The following is a 27,908-nucleotide window of genomic DNA, read 5'->3' on the forward strand; positions in this document are numbered from 1 at the left end:
ACCTGCATGGAGTTGCGCGAGCATTTTAGCACGCAGTGACTGTGGCACAATCACACTCCACCCCCACAGCAAACAACCCGATTGAACAGAAAGTTCCCACCTCCTATGCAAAAAAGGTTTGAGAACGGTGTTCTCAACCTCTGATTGTCCTTTAATTATCATATCCATGATGACTAACAGTTCGGGGTTGTTCCGATTTGCACGTTTCACTTGCGAAGCTGAAATTGGTGCATGTTCAACATGTCGGAAATAGACCCACACTATAGGGTGAAGCATCGCATGCCAGCTGTATCGGATATGAAGGGTTGAAATGAGTGAGTACCTCTGTTGAAATCAGGGCGTTTTTCGCATTTTGAAAAGCTTTGTTACACTCATTCGTCCATTTCCATTTTACATCTTTGCACAACAGCTCATGCAATGGTTTAAGAAGCGATGCCAAATTGGAAATGAACCAGCCATAATAGTTCAGTAGACCTGGAAAAAAATCAAAGCTGACTCACATTTTCTGGGCGGATGCATCCACAATTGCCTTTGTCTTTGATGGAGCCTTGTGTAGCCCTTCTTGGTCGATCACATGCCCGAGATACTTCACCGATAGAGATTCCGTCTCAAAAATTCACATTTTTCCTTGCGCACTCGAAGACCATACTGTCTTAGCCTATTTAAGACAGCATCCAGGTTACGAAGATGCTGCTCGTCGTCTTACCGGTGCAGAGAATATCATCCAAGTAACATTGTACTCTTGGCAATCCACTCAAAATTTGATCCATAGCCCGTTGAATCAGAGCAGGAGCAGATGTGATGCCAAGAGGTAATCTGCAATACTCTGAAAAGTCCCTTGTGCGTGTTGATTGTCATCCACCCGTGATTCTTTGTCCACGTGCATCTGCAGATAAGCTTGTTTGAGGTCAATTTTGCTGAATTTTTAACCCCCGTTCAGACCTGCAAACAAATCATCGATCAATGGAAGCGGGTACTGCGCCGCACAAAGCACCGGATTCAAAGTCACTTTAAAATGTCCACATGTGCATATTCCGCCATTCTTTTTCGGAACCGGCGCAATTGGTGTCGCCCATTTGCTGGTGGTGACTGGTTCCAAAACACCACTTTTGACCAACGCATCCAGGTCAGCCTCGACTTTGTCACTAATTGCATACGGCACTGTCCTAGCCTTCATAAACACAGGTTTGCTTCCTGATTTAATGTGCAAATTCACTGTAATGTCCTTCATGCTGCCCAATTCCTCACGAAAAACCTCTTCATTCTTTTCCAGGATGACTTGTAGTTGTGAAGAACAGTCTGACAGCCGCAGAACTTCTTGCCAATTTACACGAAGTGTATTAATCCACAGTCGTCCCATGATGGAAGCAAAATTCCCTTTTGTGACATACATTGGAAGTTTGGCAGTTTGCTCATTGCATTGCACAATAATGTCAGTAATTCCTTTCATGTGCACTTTGTGTCCAGTGTACGCTTTGAACACAGTGTCTGACGGTCGTAAAGGAAGGTGTCTCAAACACTGTTTATAGACTTGGTAAAACACAAGCGATGCCTTTGATCCAGTGTCTATTTGCTTTTTGACTGGGTGACCCTCTAACTTTGGTGTGACCCAGTAACACTCTGAGTTTCCGTCCACGCTCATTACATGCACACAAACTCCACGCTCATTACATGCACGGTGTGCTTGTGTCTGTCATCTTCGGAAGTAGAGGCTCTCTCTACTGCCTTGACATATTTTTTTATTTTCTTCTCGTCATCCATTTTCTTTCCTTTTTCTGTGCTTGTTTTATTCTGACAGGCACGCTCAACATGACCCTTCGTTCCACAATTACGAAAGTTCATTTCTTTACACTAGCAGGTGGAGGCAAGGTGCCCCGTTTTAATGCACCTAAAACGGGGACCAGCAACATTGCTTTGGGGACTTGCCACTTGGTGTATTCTGCTCGTGATGTTAAATTGTTGAGCCTCCTTTCAAGGCATTTTCATAGTCACACTTACATCAAAGGCTTTCTTTAATGTCAGTCCAATTTCTGAGAGTAACTTCTTTAGTGTTGCTTCATTTCTCAGTCCAAATACCTATCTGTCTCTTAACGTGTCTTCTAAAACATCACCAAACTCACAATGTTCAGCCAGCTTCCGCAGCGCCGCTACAAACATAGTGACAGATTCCCCCTCCTCCTGATTTCTCTTGTGAAATCGGAATCTCTGCAATTACAAGAGGCTTGGGTAAAAAATGTGCATTAAGAGTATCCACGATCTCCCTGTACGTTCTGCTGCCAGGTTTAAGTTTCTCTGTAAAGCGAAAGTCTTTGGCCCAATAACGCTAAAAAATGTGGGCACCACTTTCTCTTCCGCTATTTCTTTAGCTTCCACAAAATAGCCAAACCGCTCCATGTACGAGGTCCACTGTTCCACAAGCTCATCAAAAGGACCAACAGAACCGATAACTCCCGCCATATCGCCTACTTATACAGCACTTTCACACTCCTTTTTAAGGTCCAGATGTCCTCGTCGCCACTTTTTGTTATGTACTTCCTTAATCTAAGTATATGTCAGACCGAGACTTGAATGGAACAACAGTTTTTTATTCAGCGTGCTTCTCAGCATATGTGCCCCCGACACATCACAGAGATTCCTTTTACACTATAATACCACACCCACAGGAAGTGCACACTATGGCAACAGCAGTGTGACATATATTACAGTTTTTAATGTCGACGAACCTGCTGCTCGCCTCATGCTTTTGTGTTTCGCACTCTCCACGTGACATTCTCTGGCTGTTTTGCCCCTGCTGCTCAAATGGCACGTCACACCAGCAAAGCGTGCAGAAACCCTGGAACGAGTCTTGACTGCTTTTGGCTAAGAAAGCGTGCTCTTTCGTCCATTCATTGTTAAAAGATGTCTGTCATTTTGGCTCTTTGCTAGCACTGTTGTAAAATCTCAGCGAGGAAATGATGTCGTCCGCCACAGATGAAGCTTTGTTTACATTTTATTGAGCTAATGATATAGGACGTTTTGAACTTAAGCCACTCTTGGCCATTAACAGACCTGTTGTGACAACCGTGGGGCTGAGTTACGTCACATAAACTGAACCGCAGCCCATTTTCTTAACTTTCTAAACGCCAGACGAATAGCATCCGGTTAATGAGGTCTGGCGGACACCGGACACATCACTGAAAAGGCTGAGTGTCTGTCTTGAAACTGGTCACCCTACCCACAATTCGCTGATGAAACATGCGTTTTATAAAAAGTCAAATCAATTTCAGCCATCCTTTATTTCACTAGCATGTAAAGAGCAGAGACCACATTAATATAGCGCAAGCTATCGCTAATAATCATACTAGCTGAACAGAATTAGCCAATCGGCCTCTGTAGTTGTGGAGACAGAGGAGGACATCGAGGAAGACTGCTTCAGACCCCTCGATGAGTGCCAAACACAATCTCTTGGTACTCGTGTGAGTAATCCATGAAAAAATTATTTGCACACCTGCATATAACATGATATGTATTGTATTGGTATTTCCTGTTCTGGTATCCTCATGTTATAGGCAAAATGTGACAACATGTTAAAATGTATCGTAACGACCCCTCAACCTAGTGTTGACATACTTTTCCTTTCTACTACATACAAGACTCAAGATCAAGTTTTGATATAAAACTTTCAGCTTCACTTCTTCATTATGTGAGAATGTACATGTGATTTAACACTAATCCATAATGTTTTGTTGGGGCTTAATGGGAAGTCAAGCCTGAATCTGTTTCTACTTCTTCTTCTTCTTCTACTAATAGACGTGTCTAAACAATGCATCTGTTTTCAGCACTGCACTTTATAGCTTTCCGGCACAGTTAACGTGTGCGCCGGCTTGTTAAATGGCAGCACAGGCACTATTAGTATATAGTTTAGTGTACATATAGCAATGTGCTCTTTGAAAGGCTCTCTGCCATGTTTTATTCATCTACACTGCAATAAAACACCAACCAAGACCTGGCGAGTGATTACTTTGACATTTAGTCACCGTGTGGGTCAGTTTAATCAACTCATTTACTTGACTTAATCAATGTAATTAGTGCTGCTCCTTTTAAAATTGCGCAAATAATGAATAATTAATAAATATAACATTCTTAACAAATACTGTGTTTGGTTTTTGGGTTGTGCTTTGTGCACTTCATGCGCTTTATTTTTTTTTAGTCAATCGTTGTTGGTTTTTGGCAATGGCTTTTAATTTTCCTTTTTTTGGGGGGGGGGGGGGGGGGGGGGGGCAAAGCCTCTGCTGATAGACATCCAGTCCATTTAGAGTGGGAGGCCGGCAGCGATCGTTCGACTGCTGCCAGCTCCTCCCAGTTGGAATGGATTGAATATCTAGCGCTGTGAATGCCACATATACATGATTATTCAATTCCAGTTAAAATAGTTTTGATGTTTGATGCTATCACTGGCAGTGAATGAGTTAATATTGTGAGCTATATATATATTGTATCATCTTCCTCTGTAAGCCAATGAAATAACAAGTGTTTCATATACCATTTATTTGTTAAGAGTAACAAGTGAAAAAATGTGATCTGTATCGTAACCAAACAGCATCGCTGCTTTACTAGTGACACACCATCTTGTGTTAGGAATATAGCCTAATTGGCACATATAAAAATAAAATTCTTATTGCTCTGTGTGTTCTTTGCAATAGACAAAAGTTTCAAATATGTTTCATTAAATAAAAACAAGCAACACACTTGGCTCCAATTTCAAATAACAGATGCCAGCAGTGCGATGGGAAATTGAGACATGCTGTGCTTCTTTACACGCAAAAAGAAAATTACTATTTGAATGCAAATCAAACAATAATTTGTTTGCTAAGAACTTAAAAGACTGTGTGTGAAAGTGATTCAAGACAGCCACCTCATTATCACCAGGTTGTTGTTTAACAACACTTTGAAGAGCTGCACCGGTAACAGTAATAAAAGCCTGTAACAAATTCATTACTTTCAATTAATAAATTTCATTTTTGTACACAATATAATGGTATGAGTGAGAAAACCATATTTTTGGAAGGAAAAGCAGGGCTTTCACTATGAAAATGTAATTTTGATCTTATATGACTGAATGGTAAGGGGAAAAATTGGCCAAACTTGGTTGCTGACCCCAACTTTACAGCATCAAACGTATCATTACATGACATAATTCCCAGATATAGGAAGACTATTCTAGTGGTCACAATATTAACACAGCGTCAATTGTCTTTTCTGGCCGGTATTGCTATCTATCACTCAATTGTCATTATTGACAAATAGGCTGGTGAGCAAGAGAAAGAGGAAGGGTGGTCTAATTAGGTGACCCAAATCTTGTCTTATCCCTCATGGGTATAACAAGGAGGACTCATCCTGCAGCACCAGATTACAGATTGTGTTAATCCCATTAAAATGAGTGTATAGAAAGACATCATGTGTACACAGCCAAATGGGATCAGGCAAATGAACGATACAAGGCTGAACTTGTTCTATAATGGATTTAAGCAAACTAGATGAGATGATTGACTCAACCCACTTGGAGAAGCAAGTTTTTGAGTTTGTGTGCTCCATTAGTATCCCGGAAGGCTTGTATGCACACCGAGGACACCAGACACGGACACTGACACCCCGCAGCTTCATCTGCGTGAGACAGATGACAGGGTGAGCTCTGGTACGATGCTCCCTGACTCACAGATGGAAGGATTTGTCACGATCATGAGCCGCGTGCGTGTGTCCGCGGATGTAAATGTGCGCTCGGTGTGACCGCAGTGTCGATTTGGTGCTGAAATGGGGTGGGTGGAGGAGAAGCACCGTGACAAGTATGTAATATGTGCTCATGTGACGACAGCAGAGCAGTGGGCTGCTTGCGACTGATGTACCAAGAAAGGAAAGTTTTGCTCACACAACATAAGGAATCATCCTAAATTCAAAATAGGCATTCCGGGACAAAAAAAAAAGATGGTATTTGTGTAATCACTGATAGTGTGGCTTACAGTAATGCTCGTTTCAGCCAAAATGCTGGTTTTGGTTAAGTAAATGAGAATTCATTGCCAGCTGAATTTTTAGCTTGCCAGTCAAGGAAAAGGAAAAAAGAACTAAAGATGGCTCATACATTGGGGAAAAAAAAAAGTCAGTCACTCGTATCTCAATGCATCACTGTATATAAAATTAATTTTCCCCAATAAATTTGATTGAAAATCACCAAGAAGCTCTAATTGTGATGAAAAAAATATGAGTTGTTTAAGGGCATTACCATTACCATTAATTCTGGGGCACATAATAGAAAAAAAATATGAATTAATAAATCTAACAAACAATGGCTTGAAAGTCGAAAAGAAAAATACATGAGGCCACACCTAAATCATGGTCCTGCAGTATTGAAAATGACAATTACATGGATCATCATTTTGGAGGTTATTAACCATGTCCAAAATCTCAGCTCAACTTTCTTCTACGGGTCCTAAATGAGAACTGCCTCAAAAACTAAGCCTTTGAAGGTAAAATATACTGTATATTATATGAATATATTATAAGATATCATGTTTTAAAATGGTTTAAGATTAATCATATTACAAGCATCATGTCTATTAGTACAGGAGCACCAAAAATTCTCAAGGATCTCTGGCCAAAATTTAAATATACTGTATGTTGACCATCGCGCGGCAGCAAGTTGACTGCCACCCCCCCAAAAAATGAAGATCTCACTAACTACAACGCAAGCCAGGCCTGCTAGTGCAAATAGTTGTGCACCGAAGAGTATCACCGATAGTGAATCATACAATATTGGAAATGACAAGAACAACTGAGCCTTAGAGCAGCAGTTCAATTTCTTCAGTGAAATGAATCACCTTTATGAAGGCTTCAACAAGCCACCTAAATGAGCCCCAAATATAAGTGGTTTCAGCGACTCAGATGAGCAAGTTATGGGGTTTAACAAATGTGGAAGGAGCAAGCCATCACAGTTTGATGATCAGTTTAACTACAACCCTGAAAGAATCGATTAATCGCTGGTTAAGAAATGTTAATTTAAAATTGGAATACCATCAGATGATGGCTTTGGAGGAAATTTTGATTTAGCGTCTTAGGGGCCGTTTACATGGTGACTCTCCGAGAATAGGAAAACTTTCAAATGTTCATTTATATGGTTTCGTCTCCATTTGAACAATGTCGCAATTGCGCATGAAAACGATGTAGTACTCATGCCAGGCCCTAGGGGGCAGTGCAGATTTACAAGGCGACAGCGAATGATGCGCTTTAATAATAATAATAATAATACATTTTATTTGAAGGCGCCTTTCTGGCACTCAAGGTCGCCGTACAATCATTTAAACATTTAAACATATTAAAAGTGAGAAAATTAAGGTGTAGAACAGAATAGAACTTTGACCCTACCAAGCTCCTCAGCCCGGAAGAAAACATGCCCTCCCACTCTGTCACATCATGGCGGAGTTGTGTCCGTCATTTCTTGTTTTATTTTGAAGGCTTCACCCTCCTTGTGTCTGTACACTTGCCCTTCCTCTTGTCACCTAATCACCTATTGTTTCCACCTGTTCCCCTCTTGTGTATAAATAGTCTGCATCTCCCTTGTCTTGTGCCAAATTGTCTTACTACCCATGTTAGTCACGTCGGCCTGGTTTCACAGCAGTCATAGTTGTCTAGATTTTATCCTCCATTTGGAGTGCTTTTGGTTTGAACTTTTGATCATAGTTACCTTGGCTTTTTCCTCCATTGGGAGCGTTTTATGTCTGTAATTTTCCTCCTTTTGGAGTGCTTTTTGTTTGAGCTTTTGATTGTGATTGTCCTGACTTATTCCTCCGTTTGGAGCGCTTTTTGTTGATATTTTTCCTCATCCACGCATGCCTGCAGAAGAACCTCTGTTTTCTCAATAAAAGTTTTTGCCTGAAACTCCGCAGCTGAGCCCGCCTCGTCATCTCGGCCTGACACACTCCAAGCAATGGCGTTTTTCTTTTGCTCCAAAAGGCATAAAAAAATTGAAACATTCAACCAGGGGTCGCGTTAACTGAATATTTTCCGTCGTTGACCGGTTTTTTGCAACGGTGATGGAAAAAACTGAAGTCCATCTGTCATTTTGACAGGTTGCAATTCACACCCTAGACCACAGGGTGGCGAGTGAGCATATTAATTAGCTATTGTCTCTCTGGATGCATGACGTCGTTGGCCTTACTCGGAAAAATGTCAAGGCAACTGAGTGTTTCTTCAAAAAGCCCCAAAACGACGATGGTGTTGATAAAAGAGGTGAAAAAAGAGGGACTGATGCAGTGAGGGATGACAACGAATCAAGTGAATCGCCGGTTCACTCCTCACTGCGGCGAGCAGTTGAAAACGCCGCAAATTACCAAGAAGGGCAGAATTGGTAACACGGTGAAAGCGGCATAAAGCCAAAAAAGCGGACCAGACTAGCCAGAGCCTGAAATTATTTCAAGGAAAATATGGAGGGTGCCACCACTGTGTGTACTCTTTTTGCTAAGCTGAGCTCGCGTACCACGGTAGCACGTCGGCTATGAACGAACACTTGACGCGCTGTCACCCAGGTGTATTTCAGGAAACAACAAGCTAGCGGATTGTAAGTCCATACAACTTTCTAGCGATTTTTTTAAAAATTGGAAGTTGCCTTTATGTGCGTCGTATCGACGTGCATTTTTGTTTAATAATAATAATAAATTTAAATATATATATTCATTCATTCATTTTCCATGCCGCTTATTCCTCATATATACCGTATTGGCCCGAATATAAGACGATGTTTTTTGCACTGAAATAAGATTGAAAAAGAGGAGGTCGTCTTATAACTGCGGCCTAAAAAAAAAAAAAAAAAAAAAAAAAACTGCGGCCTAGACATATACCCATTCACGACGCTGGATGGCGCCAGTCATCAATGAATCGAATGCTGAACGCGACTCGGGCGGCCAAAGCGAACCCCTGACACGAAGAAGAAAGTGGTAAGAAGGAAAAGAGAAGAAAATACCGGTAATAGAAGAGATAACCAAAAATGGAGAAACTTCGCGACACTTTGGAGAAAAGTGGGTCGAAGATTGGCCAGATTAACAGGTGTTCGGCCATTCCTTACTACGCGGCGAAACGTGCTACACAATGCTCAGGGCGCTTGCGTATGCATTCACACGCATGCGCACATCGGTTGGAAGCGGTGAGTACTCACTATTTTTGTTTTTATTTAGTTATTTAGAACCTTTTCACAGCCTCAAAGATACTTTTTGCATGTATTACCCTCTCATACTTTTAACCATTGTGTTTTTTTGTGTTAGCTTTGAAGCAGTTGACCACATTAGTCACGTAGCGTATTTAAACCGTCCTTATTTGATATAACTACATTTAAGTATTTTCTGCAGGCATTTCTTTAGTACGTTATTCCTGTATGCATCTAAACAAAACAAGTTTAGAGCGCACGGTAGTAATTTAGGTGTCAAATTCGACTAATGTAGGACGTTTCGCCGATGTAGCATATTTTGGCAGAACACTGGCAGCTGAGGAGACGTTATGACGCAAACTTCAAGTTGATGGTGATAAATGAGGCGGTGTCTTCAAACAACTGCAAAGCGGCTGTGAAATATGGTGTCACAGAGTGTAATGTACGGAGATGGAGAGCTCAAAAAGATCGCCTAAAAAATGCTCACAGTCAGAGAAAAGCTTTCCGTGGTCGTTTCTGTATAAAAATTAATTTGGTGTTCAAAAAGTCTTTTTTCAAACTTGAGTCTTGAAAAAGAGGGGGTCGTCTTATAATCGGGGTCGTCTTATATTCGGGCCAATACGGTATATATATATATATATATAAAATGGAATTATATAATTTATTATTATTAAATGTATTAGGATCATGGAAGGTATATATATATATATCCTGTATATACATAATATAAAAAAAATATATATGGAAACACAGTACTGGCCCGCTTACTGTAATCCATGACTGCACTAATGTTAGTTACTTTATATTATAAACAGGGGTGCACATATTTTTTTTGCCCAGGTTCTCAGAGGAGGACCTGGAGATGTGACTTGGTCCTCATTGAGCTTGAGAGCCGACCCGCCTGATGCGATAAAATTATGACAAGCTTTAGTTAGAGCCAATTACCTTGAATTAATTATATAAAAAATGAACACTTGATTAACATCAACTGGCACAACAAAATTGCCATTACTTTGAAGTGAAATGTAAAGAAATAAACATAAAAGCACTAATTCAAAATAAAGGGCATTCATATGCGGCTCCCACATTAAAGGCCAAATGTGAACTAAGGTTGGCCAACCATGTTTTTCAATAATATCAATGGCTAAACAATTATAAGCATATTTTCATTATTTTTTTTAACGCAACCCTTCCAGATTCTTTGTTTAACCCATAGCAACGCCCTTGACAACGAAAATGCTTTTCTTTGGCAATCTTCGGAAATCTTCGGAAATTACGTCACACCTAGACGTGCGAGGGAAGTCCACCATAGAACAGTATTGTCTGTTGCATTGCTTCTCGGTAAGATGCCACGGCGGTGTGTGGCGATGTTTTGTTCTCACTCAAACGAAAAGTTGTATGAGTGGCCAAAGGATAGCAGGGCACGTAAATGGACATCTTTCGTTCGCACGAAGCGAATGAATTTTACGCCATTATCAAGTAGTGTTCTCTGCTGCAAACATTTCGAAGATGCTTGCTTCCTTAACCGGTCTGCTTATGATCAAGGATTTGCCAAAAAGTAAGTGTGATTTTTGGATAGATGACTGATGACTTTGTCAGAGCAGAGCTGCCAACTGTTGTGGAATGAACAGTATAAGCTAGCGACATTAGCCGAGGCTATCCCCGATCATAGTTGTTGTTACGTTCGCTAGGTTAAGCGTGTTTAAATTGTGCGTCATCTACGATCTTGTCCGAAAGGGTTAATCCACTGTCAATCGGGAAAGGGGTGTGGATGTGCACACAAGCGGGTCGGCGTCGCGGTAATTCACGGTCACGTTGCAGTAAGAGACACGCACCGCCGGTGAGTTTGTTTGTTTATTTTTTATTTATCTGTATTTGTATTATGTATTTCCACCTCCTTCATGCTTCAACCATTGCATTGCATTTGTACGGTTCGCCGTTTCTTTCACGGTGATCGCTTTGAAGCCTTCTAGTTTGTGCCTTCGCCTCTTCGCGAGAGCCGCTGACAGGTGACAAGTGTTGCTTTTAATGTCTGGCAGCGAATCAGCGAGCGCCCAGGCCACGCAGTGAATCATGGGAAATGTAGTCCCGGGACAACACTGAAGTGGTGCTTTGTAATCTGTTCGCTTGTGTGAAAAAACTACATTTCCTCACGCCATTAGACGCCACTTTGTTTTCTTATTGTTGCCACAATAAAATGGAGAAAGCCATCGGCGACTGTGATAGTGGATTTTATTTAGCTGTAATACGGGAGTTCAACAGTAGAGTGTACGCATGTCATTTAGATGTGTTGTTGTTTGTGCCTTACTCCACTAAAATAGAGAAAGTTGTTCAGAGTCACTTGGCAAGACGTTGAGTAAAGTTGTAAAAGCCAATAAAGGTGTCGTGTGGGTCACTCGGTCAAGATATAACAATGACTCATCTCCTTCTTTCTCCCCAACGTTTTTATATTATTATTTTATATGCACGAGAGCTGCCGGATCTGCCAAAATGAACATGAAGTCTGATTATTTTTTTTAACAATGTCATCAGATAGACAAAAACATAAAATTATGAGCAAATATCTGCATCTTCAAATCATGAAATAAACATAAAAGCACTACTAATTCAAAATAAAGGGCATTATGCGGCTCCCACATTAACTCCAAGCCTTTGTAAAAGTGGGATGTCCTCCTCATAAGAGCTCATTGAACGTGCATGTTTAGCTTTGTGAAATGCGAGCAAAAACACGTTTGTCAGTGCATGGCGCTGTTCTTCAATAACTTTTTTCCGCCACTTGTCCATAGGGTAAGTGGGGTCCTGTTTGACATCGATAGTTTGCTTAATTGCCACATGCTCTGTTTTTTTTTCGTGCTTTTCAAAGTTTGGATGGCTAAAATTCTTTGACCCTACATAAAATGCGCTGCTCTTATTTACGACATTGGGATTCTCACGGGAAATGTTGCACCACATTTCCGTGCGAGCATCATTTGCTTCTAGCCATGTTACCTTCTGCAGCCACTTTTCAGCAAAAGTCCTTTTTTCCCGGTAGCTCCGGTGACATCTCTGTCGTCTGTCTTTTGACGGGGGTGGGTGAACACAGAAATAATTACTCAGTGGGGCCTGCCTCTTTGACATTTTGAGAAGTGATTTTCTCGTGTCTGCCGCAAACGCAGTGGTCAGCCATCGGTACGCAAAAGCGTATGGAAGCCGTTGAGGGCCAGCGCGTCTGTCTACTTCCAGTACGCATGCGTGCATGCGGACCACTTATGTGCACCCCTGATTATAAAGTATTATTGTATTATTGTGTATATACATATAGTGACTGCATCAAGATATAGTCATTTTAAAAATTTAAGTGACGGATAAAAATAGATTATGACTGGATTTTTATGACCGTCAGTCAAAATGACAGACAACGAAAAAGTCTAGCGCAACCTCTGCATTCAACAGATTTAAATTTAAAAATATTATTAAAACAGTAAATTAAAGCCGACATTTGCTGTTTTTAATGTTTAATAGCACCGCTGTGCACGCCCATGTGACGTGTGCGAGTGCTTACGTCATCGAAGTGAAGGGGGTTTCCATTCATATTAATGCGTTGCGACCCCTCAAATCGAATCGTTCCACTTTGGAGGCAGGATTCGTAAATTTGCGTCTTTGCCTTCCGTCTTCGCTGACACCATATGCACGCGAGGCCATTCGGCAACTTAGTCATAGCATCTTCGTGCCGCAGAGTTGCCATGTAAACTGCCCCTTAGTGAACAAAACTGCTCGTTTAGACCCCCTCTGTTATGACCCTGCCTTGCATTCCGCTTGCAATTAATTGATGCCTTTCTCATCTGTCTGGCTGGATGGGTACGAGAGTGACTGGTCTCCTTAGGAGAGAGGCTAACCAGAAACACCTATGGCTCATTAGTAGAGCCTTTATAAGCCTTGGCAAACCATACACCAGTTGCCAGATGATTCCAGTCCTAGGACTGTTAGGGCTGATATATGGTTCTACGTTCCGTGTACGGCGGAGCGATGGTGTAGACCAGGGGTTTCCAAACCTACCAATCAAGGGCAGACAGTTTGACCAATGACGTTCTTTCTAAAATAAGCACCACCTAACTTCAATCAATGGTTTATACTTGTAAAAAAACAGATTGCTGAAAAGGTCTCGTCTCTTTTTGTTGGAATAAAATCCAGCACCCACTGCGGTTCTATGTGGAATGGTTTGGACACCCCAAGTGGAGACCATATGTCGTCATTGGGCATTCGACGTTCTGATTAACGGAAAGCGTTGCTCTGTAATTCACCGCCAAGCCACTAGAGGGATGTGGCTTTGTATTTGTACAGTTTTGGGGGACTCTTGTCAAATTAATTTAATTTTCCTTCTGTCATAGACTGCAATGGTATTTGGAGCTGCAGCTAATCAACATTGAACAACAAATGTTAATACAATTGTTGAGGTGTAGGTGACACAGAAGACATTTGCGGAGGTGGTTGAATGTTTGAAAACGGCAGTGTTGTTGTGCTGAACTGAAAACAACGTTCTGAGTGGACCAATCACAGTCCATTGACGTTCACATCACGACACATTGAGGTGATGCGTAGTCAGGATTTTTTGGAGGACCGCGTAGGCTCCAAATCCGGGCTTGAATTAATGGCGTACGTCCGCCGTCACCGCAGCACAGAAGCATAAATCAGCCTTTAATAGCCTCGCTCCTGACACGCTTTCCCGAGTACTTAATTCGTATCTATTCCAGTGAAACTGTTGTCCTGCCACATTTTTGTTTTTCTGGAAAGTGCATTTTTTCCCTTTTTAATGATTTTGTGTTTTTAAAACAAATTCTGGACCACCTCTGCAAATGGGTCATTGGCCTTTCCTGACCGTCCCGCAACACCCTCTCTGGCTCTCCGACCTTTATGTAAAGCTAGTTAGCCAAAGAAGAGGCAGCCAAGTGATACCTTATTTTCACATTTTATTCTCCTAATTATAAGCTGGCAAAATCTGGCAAACGTCAAAACAGATGAATGCCTTGAGTTGGGCTAACGCTTTGCATTCGACCGTGACCGCCGATGTTCTCAGTGAATGAGAATGGATATATGCTAATGCGAGAGAGTGTGAGAAGAAGATTTTCCGATTCATTGAGGTCTGCTCCTCAATTCCGTACAATGTCCTATTCGAATGTTTATCACAGAGTGGTATGTGACCCTTAATGTTGAAAAAGACAACCGTTTGGCCGAGCAATCAGTAAGTGAACACATTGATTGTTTCAGTCCTACAAAGCTTACATTAAAAAGCCAGACCATGCTTCTCTAAATAGAAAAACAAAAGCAATAGTGCGTTGCATAAACTCTAAAGAAACCAACTTTTTATTGGGTCATTTTTCCCAGCCATTTCACTCTCAATGAAGTAGAAAGGGCAAGTGCCTCCTCATGGAGTTGCATTTCCAAAGACAGAGTGTACCACTTGTCAACCGAGAATACCTTTATGCTGCTTAAAACAATACAAAGGAATATGTCTGGTTCAAACTTTATCAATGCAGATTTAGCCAATTGAAAACTCACCTTTATCTTCGGTTGATGTTTATTTGCATAAATGCTTTTGAATGACTTGAACAATGTCATTTTTGTGGTAGTAATGAATCTGGACAAACCATGTGCTTGAACAAAATCTGCCTACGCCGATTCGCTCCCAGGCTATTGAAGAACAAAAGCGTTAATAACAATTATACTATTAAGGCAAGGGCTATGGTTGCCTACTGTATGTAATATTTCTTCACCTCTCTTGCATTAAAACACCATTAGCAATAAAAAGAAAGGTATAGTGTTCATGTGATGGATTGCCTTTCCGCGAGCACATTTTAAAACCTTGATGAAATGCAGCAATGAGTGGAAAAAGGGTTCAACAAGAACACGACTGCAGTAATGCGAAACAAATGTGATTTTTAGTAAATGAAGCCAAACGTGCAGAAAAGGCAATTCGGTCTCCTGTAAATGCTGAGTTTTAAATTATGATTTCAGTACGTGTGATCAGAGGAACAAATTAACTACCTGAGTAACATCAAGATAATCAACCAAAGGACCGCAATTTACACTCATGAGAATATGTATTCTTTCAAAAAAATGTAGATTAAAAAAAGGAGGGGAACAGAAAAGATTCTCAGAAAGTTTGAAAAATAAGTTGATGGTTATTTAATTAGTATAGGAACAAAATTTTTAAAATGAAATCAAAATATAACCACTTTTTTAGAAAATTGTTTTAAAACTTTAAACACAGGGGTGTCAAACTCATTTCAGTTCACGGGCTACAATCATGGCAATTATATATCGCACGTGGGCCAGATCAATATATTTTTCGCCAAATAAGTTAACTCACTGACTGCCATTGACAGTGCTAGATATCCAATCCATTTGGACTAGGTCGGGCGAATGAACTAAGTCCAAATGGATTGAACATCTAGTGCCATGAATGGCCCTGAAATATGAGCATTCATTGCCAGTCCTCACAGATAAATAGAACTAACTTAAACAATCAATCCATCAATTAAGTCTATCGTTGTCATGGGATCCAAAGAGTAAATATTTGTTTAAGGTACTGGTACTTCCTGTACATTTCTCAGGATCACTTTCTGTTGATTTTAGAGCATTTCCGGGTTACTTCCTGTAGATTTTGGGTGACTTCTCTGTTGGTTCTGGGACATTTTTGGGTCACTTGTTTGTTAATTCATTAGCTACCATTGTCAGCGCTAGACATCAATTCCATTTTGATAGGGAGGGGGCAAATGAACAAATGTGACTGCGGACACAAAAGTGAGCCAAGTACAGTCGTGCACAAATCTCCGGTTTTACGGCACCAGTGTCAAAATGAAAGCATGCGTTTCTGTAAGTATATTTCAAATGAGCTACCACATGCCTGTCAGCCAGAAAAAAACCGCGACACCCCTGTTTAAACACATTCAAAGGATGGCAAGTTTGGCAACTAAAGATAATTTTACCCAACCAATTTTAGTTAGATTTTTTAAGGCACAACAAGAGTGTGTGCTGGCAAATCGGAAGAAAAATGCTATTTGTGGATTTATGTGGGATTCCTCCTGAATCTATGACGCTTATGATTAACTCAAAAATCCACATATCCCTTTTCTATACATCATATCCTCATGAGGGTCAGGATAAGCAAGAGGCTGTCCTACAACCTGGACTGGGTGCCAGCCAATCACAGGGCAGAGACAAGCAACCATTCACACCCTAAAAACAATTTAATCATCAATGAACCAAACATGCATGATTTTGGAATGTTGGAAAAAGCTACAGAACCTGGAGTTAAACTTCCAACTTCAGAACTATGAAGCAGATTGCACTCAGCAAGCATTCGTTGTGTTTCCAGTTTTCCTAATTAACATGGGTATTGTACTTTTATCGCCATCAATGGCAAATAATGAGTTTTATCATTAATTCATTGACAGAGATAGACATCCAATCCATTCGAATTGGGAAATTTGGCAGTAAATGGCAGCCCTCAATGACAGCCAATGAGTTAACAACAAATTGACAAGACTTCACTTGGCTCACATAAAAAACATGAATAGCTGCATCCCTGCTTGACAGACATGCAGCCAACATTTGCTAAGAAATACACTATTTATCCAGAGGGCGAACAGTATGAGTCGTCTTCCGACATGTTATCAAATAGTTGGAGCCAGCTCACAGCATGATGCGGTAATGACTTACTCGTGGGCATCACACGGCGGTGGCACATGTACATCTCTACTAATCTGCCTTAACAGGCTCCACTGGGACTATTGTGAAACAGTGCCTTTTTTTCCCATTACTATTCCTGGATGCTTGACAGTCAACAAACTGACAGTTTTCCCAGCGTACCGCAACATAATAGCTGTGTGGCATCAGTGGCTGCAAATGATGCATTTGACACTTCCACACATCCTTGCATTTAATCGGGCTACTCTTTATTTACCCATCTGGCACAGTCCAGAATACAAAAAAACATTTCCATTGTAAGCTTGCCGACCTGTAGTAAATAAATTATAATAAGAGCTGTATGAGTCATACAGCTGCATGACCATAGAGATGACCTTAGTAATGTAGCTGGCCTGCTGTCCTCTGCATGCTTAACATTGACTTGCTTCAATCCTCAGTGGAATACTATGGAGTCAATACTTGACAAATTCAAGCCATCCATCCTCAAACTGCGGCAAATTTGAGAGACCGAAAACATATTTTCAAATAACGTCCTCCAAACTTGTGGAGAAAGGCCCATTGTGAGTGTATAGCACATATAGTTTGATGACAACCATGCTCAGCCTGAGGGCAAACATCATCCAACCTCAACACAAGACAGTCACAACACAGCTGCAAATTCAGCTTCTGTGGCTCATGCTTTGAGATAAAACTACTGTTTACGGTCCATAAACGAGTCTGTTAATTTAATGTGCTGATTGTTGAGAATTGTGTCAGTCATGTGGAATTTAATGAGTTTAACATTTCTATCAATAGGGATGTGTTGTCTCAACCAATTTAGATTACTTTCTAAAAGGCCTGCAATCCGAAATGAAAGACGTCAGTCTTGAGCAGAGCTATTTGGAGCTTTATTTGAAGTTCCTTGTAATATTGTACTGCTCTATGTATATAATATCCATATACCCGCATTTTTATTCAGGCCTATGTTGTACCCTGTCTAAGAGGGCTGTTGTACTCATTAAAAGACCATAACATTTCGAAGTACAAAAACAGCTACCGGAATGTCCCCTGAAAATTTTATGCTACTTTATTTAACTACCAACAATTTGTCAGCAAACTAATTAACTAAAAGTGCAGCAAAAAATAACTGAGCAAAGCCTTGGAAATAACCATTTTGAACTCATGTTAATGACCAGAGGAAATATTGCACTCATTTAAACGATATTCAACTTCCAACAATGAATTCATGCTCTAATCAGGCTGCAGTACTAAAAAAGAGAGCCAACTCAAGGCTAGGACCCTTTTGAACTCATTTAGAAGACCTGTTTAAATTTTTATAGCTTTACATAACTGGCAAAGATTAATTCAGGTCAAACTACTGCTACGTTGCAGTCTAAAAGTTCGGAAATGCCAATTGAAATCATTTTGAAATCCTAAAAAAATATGTATATGATTCTGTAAAACCACCAACTATTAAATTAAGGCCAAATTAGGTTGCCTCCTAAAATGTCTGGAATTCTAATTCAGTGAGTGCAAAATCAATAGCAAAAGCATGTCAGTCATTGTGAACTCTCACGCGCTTTGTAAAACTTTATATACTGTAAAGACCTCAGCAATAGTTAATTTAGGTCTAACTTGTGTTCTGCATAATAACTAAATTTATATACCGATTGAAACAGGAAGTGAATGTGAATGCGAATTAAGATTTAAGAATGTAGAATTTGATGCTTGGATGTTGCATATAGTTAGAGCTGTAAAAGTAGTGTAACTTACAAAATCATCTAAGGTTTGCCAATGACATTATGTTGTATAACATATTTTCATGACAGATATAGAAGCAAAAAACTAAAATGGATACCTCTTAATTGAGATTAAATGTTTTTCTAACAGCTTTCTCCACACAGTATATTAAAGAGTAAATATAATTTCAGTCAATTAAATAACTTGAGAAAAAGCAAGGGACTTCTCAGACCTCATACAAAATTGCAAGTGACGCCTCATTAGGAAGAAGAAAATGCAAATTCTGATATTAATCTATAGTGCTGATCAAAGGACTGCGTGGATATTCAGAATTCCAAACCCCATGAGATTGACTTTGAGGCTCACTTTGAATTTATGTTTGCCAGGCAGAAGTGGCCCTCACGCACAAACTAACACGAGATGAAAGTTGGCATCTGCCAGCATGGAATTCATATTCCCTGCCAGGGCCTGATAGCGGTGTTAAAAAATGCTCGGCTTGAATAGGAACATCAATATGTTCTAACTATTCATTTTAGGGTCCAGGGTTTGGCGATACCACTAGTGGATACTACTTCTTTATTAAAAAAAATATACATGTGCTAATCAAAAATGGTAAATTAGCAAGTACCAATCAGGTTAAAAGCTAAGAGGGTAAAGCTAACGAATGTACTCGGTAAATGTTGACAAAACTTGTTACGTCTTGAAATCAATATCCGTTTATTTGCCTAATTGCCTATGTGAAATGCGTTAAAAGGGACAGAGTGTATCAAGTACATCCAAGCAGAAATAATGTTATTGAACAAATTAGAAAAATGCAGAATATAATTTTTTAATGTGTAATTGAGGAGTAAAAGGTAAATAAAAGCCAGGAACATCCAGGAAATGACAGTCTGACATGGGGGCAGACATTTTATCAATGCTGTTACTATTTTAGCCAATCAAATGCAAAATAACTGCCCTTCCTTGTGATGTAATTAATACTCATTATCACATGCACCTGTGCTCAAGTCTATCGGTGTCTGTGTGCATTGGCGTAAATGGCTGTGCTATTTCTTTCTGGGTTTACTCGGTGTTGTCTGTCCCTATAAGTATTCTTATTAACATGGATTAAAATGAAATCATTAACGTGGTATAATTTACAGTTGAATCACAATTATCTGTGTAAATCAAACCGCGCACTCCATTTGCATTGCTGTTGCTGCGCGATATGACTGACAGTTGTTTTGTTTTTTTTTAACTCAACTAAAGGATGAATGAAGCATCAACTCACAACATAGTACATATAATGTAAACCTGCATAGCTTTAGAAGAACATTGGTTTTACTTTTGACAAATAATGGATGACAGTGAAGTGGTTGGTGGAGTACAAATATTCAACATAAATATCCCACAAAGGCTCGTGAAGGCAGCATGCACTGCACCGTCAACTCGACCTCTGATTAATGATAACCCTGCAGTGGAGAAGTGCTTTTGTTTCACCATCTTTGTACAGTTCTTCCCTGAGTGCCTCAAAAAGTACATTGCTACAACCCTTATAAACTCACTCATTATAAATCAAAGCAGAGTTCTTATCTCACGGAAAAAGCAGATAACCAAGAAAACATTTTTAATAGATTTTTTTCCCTCCCGCAGAAGACATTTAATTGATATTGAAGCTAAAAAAGAACAAGAAAAAAAGAACAGCGTCTGGATTCCTGATGAAGATAATGGGAGGAACAGTGGGAGACAGCTGTGTGTTGAGAAAAAAAACCTTGTCGTTTTGTGCACAATGCAACTTAAACACGGAGACAATGGCTTGCATACAATCTGCGAAAAAAGGGCACATTTTTAATCTTTCACCGATGTTAGTAATTTAATCAGCTTTTGCAGATGTTATTTGCCGTAGAAGCGATACAGAACGGCGGCATTGTGCCTTAGACAAAACATGAGCATAACATTGTCATCACTTGCTGTACAGACAAGAATGCACTGTATAAGGTTTCTGACAGCTAAAGTGCTTGAGTTTTCCCATCCGTTCTTTTTGACACCGTTGTGATTAGAACAGGAAGTTAACAAGAAACCTATTTGCCAATCGCCTGATAATTCTGAATGAGTTATTGACTTGGTGCACATAATCCATTTCCTTATTATTTGTAAAAGGAAGAGCACTGGTGGTGATCTATATTAATGGGTAAATACTAGATTAATGCTCAGACTGGGTGACTTTAAAAAGTCGTATTTTTAAACGGACAGCACAGTTTTCCTTCCAAAGATTCCATTAAATGTATTCTGAAAACTGAAAACTCTAGATAGGTGATACACAAATAAAACAAAGTAAGAGCCTTATCATTTGTAAGTAAACTGACAAAAAAATGCTATCATTTTTCAGTAGTACTTAGGACATTTTTTTTTGTTTGGTGATGTGAATTTCCAAATTCCAAAATTATTCCATTTTTTCTTCAAGAGAAAAATTGTCTTTTCTAAGTGACACCCAGTCTCAGAAACACTTGTATAGGTTTACAACTTAGTAATATATAAACGTTTATACTGTATGGTGTTCCTTTGTTTATCATTTAAAACAGCTTGGCCCTTGACAGAAAATGTCACAAAAACATAAAATTTGTAGTTTCTAAGTGGTGCATTTGTGGTGTTTTAAGTAGTTTGAACTAAAGATGCACCGATACCGATACCAGTATCGCCAGGGGTGACCGTTACGGCCCGAAATGGTGGTATCGGTATCGGCGAGTACCAACAAAGAGGACGCTGATACCATTTATCCATCCAGTATTATAACACTTGACCGCAGCCTTTTTTTCTCCTGAGGCTCACTACACTCTCTGTTGTGTGATGACACGTGATCACTTTGCATGCCAGGCAGCTATCGCTATTGGCCTGCTCCGGACCAATGAGAGCAGGCCAATAGCCGCTCTTAACCAATGCTAGGGCAGCTTTTTCATATATACGAAAAACAAACTACGAGAGGAAAATGTCAGCGGTCTGGACATATTTCAGTTTATAATCTCAGTCGAGTACAATAATTCATGCGAGATTAAAGGCCTGAAAGTTTCAAGAAGTGGAGTTAAATCGGCCAGTTTCAATATCTCAAGCCTGATAACACAGTTAAAGATGAAACGTGAACGAACACAAAGAGTTTGAGGCTACAACAGCAGCAACTGCTACCAAGTGAAAGATCAGTTCACCTCGTCGACTTTACTTTTATTGTCTTTTACTGAAATAAATTCCGCAGTTTCAGAAATAGAAATAAGGGACGCCCCCCTTGCGCCCAAAGCCGTAAAGGCGACGAAAAAAAAAGGGACATCTCCAAAGCTCCGAAAATGCATAGAAATCTATTTATATATATTCCGTATTGGTTCAATACGGAGCGCAACTTTTAATTCCCAATTCGGAACGGTTCCTTATTTCAAAGGACGGGTGACAAGCCTATTCAAAAGTGCTGTAGAAGTTAGCAAAGTAGGCTAAGCTAGGTGGCTAAGTGTGTGTTGCTGCTGGTGCGCAGAGAGGAAAAAGTTTATTCATCATTCATTCATTATATTTTTACTTTCTTATTGTTGGGCTAGTATTATACATGTTTTAATTTCACAAATTTAGCACTATTTTGGCCTTTGAGAGCCAAAGGTTTATTTAGCTATTGTCACCCACACCAGGTATGCAATAAAAAGTACTACTGGATTTACTTTGTGTACACACACACACTTATGTACTACTAGTATCTATCTATCTATCTATCTATCTATCTATCTATCTATCTATCTATCTATCTATCTATCTATCTATCTATCTATCTATCTATCTATCTATCTATCTATCTATCTATCTATCTATCTATCTATCTATCTATCTATCTATCTATCTATCTATCTATCTATCTATCTATCTATCTATCTATCTATCTATCTATCTATCTATCTATCTATCTATCTATCTATCTATCTATCTATCTATCTATCTATCTATCTATCTATCTATCCCATACCATACCATACCATACCATACCATACCATACCATACCATACCATACCACTTTGTTTGAAATGTATGTGTATACATTCGGGGCCGGTATCGGGGCCCAAAAATTGGATCTTTGCAAAACTAGTTTGAACTACAGTTGTCCGATAATGACTTTTTGACCAATATCCTGATATTGTCCAGCTACAAAAATCCGATACTGATATCAAACCAATTCAGATACCAATATCAAAGCGATACTGATATACAGTATGTGGTCATGTACATAACATATTCATTTTTTTCAACCATTTATTGTTCATTTAATTTTTCCACTATGAATGCAAATGGTCTGCTCACATAACAAATCACAAGCATCTTGGTTTGGAGACATTTAATGGTCACTTAGCATAAGTGCTGGCTAAGCTGTGACCAGCCCTTTTACAAAGGCATAAGGCGTCTACATTCACTTTGAAGGCAACATGCGTTTTGGCCCAAAACGGATAATGAAAAACCGATGTCGATATAATCCAATATCATTTTAAAATGCTTTTATCGGACTCTAGTATGAACAAGTGCGCTCACTGAAAAACATGAAACAATTGCTCAATATAAAAAATATTGGCTAATCCATCACACCTAAAATATCACTGCAAATACAATGTAGACATATTAATTCATTTGCAAACAAATTAATTTATTTACATCAGCCATAAGCCTACAACTTTAATATTTTAGGTGTGGTGGATTAGCATATACGTATAAACATATTATTTCATTTCCAAACAAATTAATTTTATTTACATTGTATTAGCATTAAAATTTTAGGTGTGATGCATTAGCCAATATTTTTTAAATTGAGCCAATATTTATTTTTTTTCAGTGCAGTTGCCTCAGAACAGAATCCTGAAAGAAAATGTTTTCTATTTCTTTTTACCCCTATTTTATGTAACAGCATGGCAAGCACACCCGTAGAAGAACAACTTAATGCATAATACAGAATTACGATTTGAAATATAGAGCATGCTAAGTTCTTTTGAGTTTTCTGTGGAAGTTGTATACTTTTATATTAACGGGTTCAGTTTGGAATGAATTTTTTGCTGTGTTTTTGTACAAAAATCTCAAAAGAATTCCACCCACACTTCCCCAACTGTCAAAGCCCCTCTTAAGAAACATTATTGATGTTCCCCTCAGTCTGAATTGTTTCTGCTCAATAACAAGCAAGCTCTCTAGTGTTGTGCTCATTTCTTCACATTTAAAGCCTCCATGCGGTTCTGTGATGAAGCAAACCGTGTGAGTGGCCGCCTTAATAAAGCCAACACAGCCTGACAAAAAGAGCCAAGTCATTGATGACGAGTTTGTGTGACAATAACGACTTCTGGCAAGGCACAATGAATTGTGCACACAACAGAGAACTGAATATTTGAATGAGTAGTGGAAATAAACAAAGACAAAGCAGTGCAAAGTTAACAAGGTGAATACATATTTTAATACAGTATGCCACACATTTCTCGGCCCGAGCTTTAATTCACTTCTCGGCGACGCTATGAAATCACAAATTGACCAATTAAAGTCTAACACAGTGGATGTTTACATTGCCTCCATTAATGCTAGGCCCGTACGTGCATCCATCAGATAAATGTTTAACCTGCTATCATTGCATTATTCATAGAATATTACGTATATACAGGGGCTCATGAATTTATGAGCACAGCTACAAAAACAAATGGCGCAACTCGTGTGTGGGCGTTTATTATGTAAATTCGGACCAATTTTATTTCACAGTGGGGCAAAAATAAAAGTAATGACAAAAAATAATGTTCTGAAAAAGTCGGATAAAAGCTGTATTAAATTGTTTAATTTTTAATTTTGATCGTCATGCATTTCGTAGACATGTCTTCAAATTAAAAAGTTACAGATTTCCTTAATTCCAAGAACATAGGCAGGTATACGCATTAACAAAACGCACCGTCAAATCGAACGGATGTAGTTTTTCTCCAATAATTTTTTCCCTTCAGGCCAGTTTTTTTTTTTTCTTATGGTTCCACTCACACATAACCTACGCTTAACCTTCAGTTGTCTCAAATTGTCCTCACTCTGCACGGTAGCATGTCCTTGAGTCCCCCCAACACAGGTAAAATGAAACATCTTTCTACGTGGAAACAGCATTTTTATAGTACTTCGTGTTTGTTTACTCAGCTCACGATGGGGGAGACACTCATAGGTTATTAAGTCACGGATCTTCCGACTGCATGACAGCAATGGATGTACACAGCATTGTGAAGCAAAAGTCAAAAGACCTCTGGAACACAATTTCTAATAAGGAAATAATTCAGAGCCAATCAAAGTTCCTCGATATGCGCTGTTGTTTTGGTAAGCCAATTACTAACAGGTATATTTTGCCAATTGAAAAGAAGTGTTTATACAAACTAAGATAATCACACTCTCTAGGATAAACATGTCAGGGTTTTTTGTTAATATAAAAATATGAAATATACATAAAACGGGCACATAATCTATATTTATAATAGAGTGAATGATCCCTGCAAGGTGTCCTGGTTAAAAAAGGGATTATTCTTGTATTGCCATGAGCGTCACAGAAGGAGATAATTTAACACCCTTATTTTAACTGTCCCTCACTTCCTATTCCCATCTCTAATTTACAACAGGACATTACATTGTATTTGTAAACAAAAGTCGCCTTGTTGCTTGGCAGATCACAAGTAACTTGACTGAAAAGACGACAAATATTTCATTTGGGTTTTTACCATGATAAATTGGAACCCAAAAGATTTTCTCGAAAAATAAATTCTCTTTTGTTCAAGTTAATGTATTAATACATTATAGCAATTCTGCTAGTGTATGCCTATGGGCTGATTTATGCTTCTGCGTTGCGGTGACGGCGGAGCCACGGCGTTGACCCTACGTCGTCATTGAGCATTTGAAGTTCTGCGTCAAAAGAACGTGTTGCTCTGTAATTCACCGCCAAGCTACTAGAGGGGCACGACTTTGTCTTTGTACTAGTGATGTCCCGAGCACTGTTGTTAATCTTACTTTCAAAAAGTAATTAATTACAGTTACAAATTACTTCTCCCAAAAAGTAATTAAGTTAATAACTCAGTTACCTGAATGTAAGAGTAATTAGTTACTTGGCAAAGTAACTGGCGTTACTTGTCATGTTTTACACGTTACTGCATGAGCTACATGACTATAACGTCTTTCACATCAAATGTGTTTATATTAACTGATTGAATTGAACAGTTTTCTGTATCTTCTGATTCAGAGTCCCAATCTGATACCGAAAAAAAACTGTTTTTTTTTTTTTTTTTTTTAACATAAGTTCCAAACATGTTCCAGTACTGTACTGTACTGTACAGTATTTCCGCCTTCTCTTTTTTTCCAGGAGTGTTGTGGAGGATAAAAATGTAGATATTTTTGTTTCTTTTGGCAATGTTATTATATTTCTGGATTATTTTGTTACTTTTTAGCTCTTAGAAAATATACTGTATATGTCCTGCCCAAAACAGTGCATTTGTTTTTGCACAGCCCACAGCCAGTTAACATTGTATCTCCTCCAATAAAACACAAGGCTTGGTCTTTTCTTGTCTTTATATGAAGTAATTTGTTTAAGTTTTGAAACTTTTATGCATACAACACAACTGCACAATACACGCCGGAGTACAAATACCATTTAGACACCAAACTTCACTTGAGCTAAAAGCTATATGTATTTGTTAGTTTTCATACAGCAGGACTTATTAACAAATTTTGTTCATGTAGCTTTTGGTCAAAAACACATACATACTGCATATTAACAGGTTGGTATAGATGTAAAATACTTACAGACATATAGTTTCTAAGGCAGAAACGTAACAGAAAGCACTCAACAGCTTTAATTTGACTTACAGGCTGTGCACTGTGAAAGTGAATGAGCATGTGTTCCAAACTATATCACACAGTGGATGTAGCGAATAATTATGACGACAAGGTGGCAGTAACATAGGGTAAAACGTTAACGGCTAACTAAACCATGGCGACTATAGCCAGCACAATGGGTTTTAAAAAATAAATAAATAAATAAAAACAAATATATATATATATATATATATATATACAGTGGTGCACATAATTTTTTTGCCCAGGTTCTCAGAGGAGGACCTGGAGATGTGACTTGGTCCTCATTGAGCTTGAGAGCCGACCCGCCTGATGTGATAAATTTATGACAAGCTTTACTTAGAGCTAATTAACTTTAATTAATTATATTAACAATTAATGCTTGATTAACATCAACTGGCACAACAAAATTGCCATTACTTTGAAGTGAAATGTAAAGAAATAAAAAGCACCAATTCAAAATAAAGGGCATTATGTGGCTCCCACATTACCTCCAAGCCTTTTTAAAAGTGGGATGTCCTCCTCATAAGACCTCATTGAACGTGCATGTTTAGCTTTGTAAAATGCGAGCAAAAACACGTTTGTCAGTGCATGTCGCTGTTCATTACCTTTATTCCGCCCTATTCCGCAACTTGTCCATAGGGCGAGTGGGGTCCTGTTTGACATCGATAGTTTGCTTAATTGCCACATGCTCTCTGTTTTTTTCGTGCTTTTCAAAGTTTGGATGGCTGAAATTCTTTGACCCTACATAAAATGCGCTGCTCTTATCGGCGACATTGGGATTCTCACGGCACATTTTGTACCGCATTTCCGTGTGAGCATCATTTGCTTCTAGCCATGGTACCTCCTGTAGCCACTTTTCAGCAAAAGTCCTTTTTTTTGGTAGCTCCGGTGACGTCTCTGTCGTCTGTCTGTCTTTTGACGGGGGTGGGGGAACACGGAAGTAATTACTCAGTGTGGCCTGCCTCTTCGACGTTTTGAGAAGTTATTTTCTCGTGTCTGCCGCAAACACAGTGGTCAGCCATCGGTACGCAAAAGCGTATGGAAGCCGTTGAGGGCCAGCGCGTTTGTCTATGTCCAGTACGCATGCGCACATGCGGACCACTTATGTGCACCCCTGAATATATATATATATATACAGTGCTGCTCGAAAGTTTGTGAACCCCACAGCGATGGTCAGATTTTTTGTAAAAAAAAACTAAAATAACCTTATTAAATGTTAAGTTATACCCAAATCCACAATACTGACATTCCAAATAATGGACTGAAACAAAAGAAATAGTTATACTGTCATTCTTCATTTAACAAAAGTGGTTGATTTAAGAAAAACTCAGATATCATGTGTGCAAAAGTATGTGAACCCCTTCAGTTAATAGGATATTGCGCCTCCTTTTGCAGAGATTACCTCAACCAAACGGTTTCTGTAGTGACTAATCAGCCTCTCACATCTACTTTGGGGGATTTTTGCCCATTCTTCCTTGCAGAACGCAGTCAG

General features: G+C 39.2%; 1 protein-coding gene across 2 annotated transcripts in view; it reads right to left on the reverse strand.

Moving 5' to 3' along the window:
• Window positions 1-27,908, reverse strand: part of lrfn1 (leucine rich repeat and fibronectin type III domain containing 1) — a 294,461-nt gene that overhangs the window by 178,318 nt on the left and 88,235 nt on the right. The window contains exon 1 of one of the 2 annotated variants that reach the window (XM_057839196.1): window positions 501-3,862. The exons of the other annotated variant lie outside the window; for it this stretch is intronic. The gene's annotated coding sequence lies outside the window, so the exon portion shown is untranslated. Of the gene's footprint in view, window positions 1-500; window positions 3,863-27,908 lie in introns of those variants that run through there. 2 annotated transcript variants of the gene reach the window in all.

The sequence above is a fragment of the Corythoichthys intestinalis genome, chromosome 6, assembly GCF_030265065.1.
Source record: "Corythoichthys intestinalis isolate RoL2023-P3 chromosome 6, ASM3026506v1, whole genome shotgun sequence".
Taxonomy (NCBI): domain Eukaryota; kingdom Metazoa; phylum Chordata; class Actinopteri; order Syngnathiformes; family Syngnathidae; genus Corythoichthys; species Corythoichthys intestinalis.